A 4,210-nucleotide genomic window follows, 5' to 3' on the forward strand; every position below is an offset into this window, starting at 1 on the left:
TAAGATTGTGTTTTATACTATTTCCCCCTAAGAATAAATTTGAGTGGCCATTTATGGTACGTGCCATAGAAGTGGGCAATTTAGAGGCTATCTTCCTTTGCCTACATTATTTCTCCAATTCTGAGCCCCTTCCAAATAAACTACTTGTACTGGTATTCATATTTGACTATATAGTGTAATAAGACCTCAATAAAAATCAGTGGTTAGTTTTAATTTCCACAGAATATCTCTGAATATTTAAATTATTTTGGTCACCTCACTTCTCCAAAGTTTCCGTAAGAAACCAGCATTTGATTAAAAGTTATTTATTTTAATCTCTTATGGAAGTCTTGTTCTTCATGGTTCAGACGTCAAAACTGTATAGTTTATTACCTAAAATAAATGGGCAGTCCCTAAAGGAAATTATATTCAAACACATACATCTAAACAAGGTTTACAATGAGAGTAACAAGAATGAATGTCACACAGGGAGAGATTTCTCTGAAACTTCATTCATATGAAAAACCAAACACTAAGTGAATAAGAGTGAATAAAGGAAGAATCTAGTTTAGATAATGAATCAGGGTCCTATTGGATTTACAAGTTAGAAACTTTAAACAGATAGTTTAAGTTCTTAGAGTTGTGTTATAGTGTATATCAGTCACTAGTATTTATTAAATGTTGATATTTAAGTTTCAGGACTTAAAAAATATTTTAGTGTTTATTATTGAGAGACAGAGACAGAACACGAGCATGGGAGGGACAGTGAGAGGAGGGAGACACAGAATCTGAAGCAGGCTCCAGGCTCTAAACTTTCAACGTGAGACCAATGCAGGGCTTGAACCCACAGACCGCGAGATCCTGACCCGAGCCGAAGTCGGACACTTAAACGACTGAGCCACCCAGGCTCCCCTTAGGTTGCATGATTATTAAGTATAAAGAGCTAAGTAATTAAAGGCACATACTCCACTTACAGAATTAAATTCTAACAGCCTGTATTTGGCACTAAAAATGCACTGATTACATTCCTATTTATTTTTAATTTTTCCCACGAGAATATATTATGTTTCTCATAAAATGGTGTTAGGTATACTAACTTAAATCTTAGTACCAATGCAAAAGGAAAAAATGAATAGCATCCAGGACACAGGAAATGCTTGGTAATTTGTTGATTGAATGAAAGATAAATAATTTAAGATCCTACCATATAGTTCCCTTTTGCATAAACAGATAAAAGATGTAGAACATATACGTGTGTTTCCTGATTAGATGCTACAAATACTTTAAGGACAATGAATATTGGTAGAGCGATCATAAAACTTTGGGTTACTTATCTGTAACCACCTAATTGATGGGTTTAGGCCATTTGTCTAGGAGGATTCCTCTCTGTTACCCTTTGAAAGGCTTCCTTGACTTCCTTGTTCCTCAAGGTATAGATAACGGGATTCAGAGCAGGGGTGACCACAGTGTACATGAGTGCAGTGGCTTTGTCTGTTTCTGGAGTGTGTGCAGTCTTCGGCTGAAGATAAGTGAACAAAGCAGTGCCATAGAACAGAGAAACAACCAGGATATGAGATGAGCAGGTGGAGAAAGCCTTGCGCCTGCCAGCTGCTGAAGGGATGCTCAAGATGGTTACAAGAATTCGCAGGTAGGAGCACAAGATGAGCAAACAAGGAGTCATGATGAAGATTACAGAGACAGCAAACATCACAATCTCATTGTGGGAGGTATCAACGCATGCCAGTTTCATTACGGGCATGATGTCACAGAAAAAGTGCTGAATCTTTCCTGTTCCACAGAAGGGAAGACTGAAGATGCGGGTGATCTGGGCTGACTCCACCACCACCCCGGTGGTCCACGACGCTGCAGCCAACTTCAAACACATGCCAGGGCTCATCAGGAGAGTATAACGCAGCGGGTAACAAATAGCTACAAAGCGGTCATAAGCCATGGCTGCTAGCAGGCAGCATTCGGTCAGTCCCAAGATGGCGAATATGTACATCTGAGCTGCACAACCACCCACACTTATGGTCTTGGTCTCCATGAGCAGATGCACCAGCATCTGAGGCACCACGCTGGTGATGTAGCACATCTCCAGAAAGGAGAGGTTAGCCAGGAAGAAATACATGGGGGTGTGCAGGGAAGGGGTGACCGAGATCAGGGAGATGATGATGAGGTTTCCTCCCACAGTAAACAAGTAAATGAGTAAGAACACAACGAAGAGCACAGGCTGTAACTCTGCTAGAGAAGAAAAAGCCACAAATGTGAATTTGGTGCAGAGGGACTGATTTCCACTCATCATAGGCTCAGAGCCAGACGTCTGTGGAGATAAGAGAGGGAACAGGTAACCCTGAAAGGAATCCAGTGACTGAGCATGGTTGTCTGTCAAACCCTGGCAAAGTAACCCTCCTAGGATCCGTGGTCTTAACTGAGAGCATAGATATTTGGATTTCTTTACTAAATCTTTCTAAATAAATCCCCAATTCATAAAGATGCAATAATTCTCCCTGATTTTGATATCTATCTCTTAGAGTGCTTTCATAAAAATTAAAAAAAATGGTTTTAAGTACATAACCTATATTTCTGGTTTTATCTCACTGATACTCTAATCCTATACCAGGGTTATGTAAGTAATATATAAAGGTATTCTGATTATAAAGAAGTTTCACAAAACTCGAGTGCAATGAGTAAAATATAAAGGTACTATATTCAGATTCTGAATTCTACACTTTTCTTTAAGCCACAATTAAGGGGTTAGAAAGGAGTATATTTCCAGCCATTTACCTATTACTTTCCCATATATGTTTACTCATTTATATTTGAAAATAATAATCCAATGATAAGGCAGCTAAAAATCCATGGGAACCAAAACTAACAGAATCTCCTTTCTACTGCCTCCGTGTCATTTTACAGGAAATTGTGAATAAGAGAACATACCTAGAACCACAAAGTGAATTTTCTTTTCCTTGTCGGTCTTCTAGACCTTTGATAATTCCAAATTGTTGATGGAATAGGCAGTATTTTTATTCTGACTACAGACCACAGGGATTGTATTCACTGCACAGCTTAATTAGATTTCTCTCATGAGGATTCCTTCAGAAATGACAACAATGAACATTCAATGTGACTGTGGTTTTTCTTTTTTGAATATATTTTCCAGAGATAATTTTTGCTGTTAGTTCTAGTACTTAAGGTGTAAAATAAAAAGTCTCTAATAGATTTCTATTATATAATTGAAATAATTATTGGAGTTAAGAGTGTTTGCCACAGTAATCTTCTGTAAGCTCCTCTAACATTCAGTGACTATTCAGGTCTTTGTAATATTGTAGACAGATCACAGGGTATTAAGAAGCCTCAATAACACCACAGACGGCTTTCATTTATGTATTATCTGTGTGTAAATTAACAAATAAAAACCTGATCTCAGAAATTCCAAATTTTCAATGCACCTAAGTGAAATAATTTGTCGAAAATGTGAAAAATGTGATTTCTACACTTCCTCAAGCAGCAAAAAAACCCGTTCATTCTGAAGGATCCTCATTCTTTAAAGATTTTCTGTTTATTTTGTTTTTCCATTTTATGGAGATAGAATTGAAAAATAAAATTGCATATATTTAAATTATGCACTTGTGCTCCCTTCGGCAGCACATATACTAAATTATACACTGTCACAATCGCATTAGCACAGTCAGGATAATGAACAGATATATCACCACACATTATTATCCTGTCATGTGTGATGACAATGTTTAGGATATGCTGTCTTAGCAAAGTTCAAGAACACAATGCAGTATGATTAACTAATGCCATCATGCTATACGTTAGATCTCCAGAACTTATTTGATCAATATCTCTCCAATTCTCCTACCCTCCAACTCACTGTACCATCTGCTTCTGTGAGTTCAATTTTTTTAGACTCTAGAAAACTCCGATCCTATATTTCTTGTCTATTTGTTTCTGGCTGATTTCACTTAGCATAATGCCTTCCAGGTCATTTGATGTCACAACTGGTAGGATTTCTTTCTTTTTTATGGCTGAATAATATCTTTCTTTAACATTGGTCTTAAGAATGATTTTTTGGATTTGACGCTGAAAACACAGACAAGAAAAGTATGTGAGGTTACATTAAATAAACATGTGAGGTTACATCAAATAAAAAAGCCTCTGTACAACATAGGAAAGACAGCTAAGAGCATGAACCAGACTGAAGTTATTTATGAGTAAACAGAAA

The 4,210-nt window shown here is 37.1% G+C and overlaps 1 pseudogene; it reads left to right on the top strand.

The window, feature by feature from the left end:
• Positions 1-1,607: 1,607 nt before the first annotated feature.
• Positions 1,608-4,210, top strand: part of LOC115305189 — a 16,077-nt pseudogene continuing 13,474 nt past the window's right edge.

Source organism: Suricata suricatta, chromosome 10, assembly GCF_006229205.1.
Source record: "Suricata suricatta isolate VVHF042 chromosome 10, meerkat_22Aug2017_6uvM2_HiC, whole genome shotgun sequence".
Taxonomy (NCBI): domain Eukaryota; kingdom Metazoa; phylum Chordata; class Mammalia; order Carnivora; family Herpestidae; genus Suricata; species Suricata suricatta.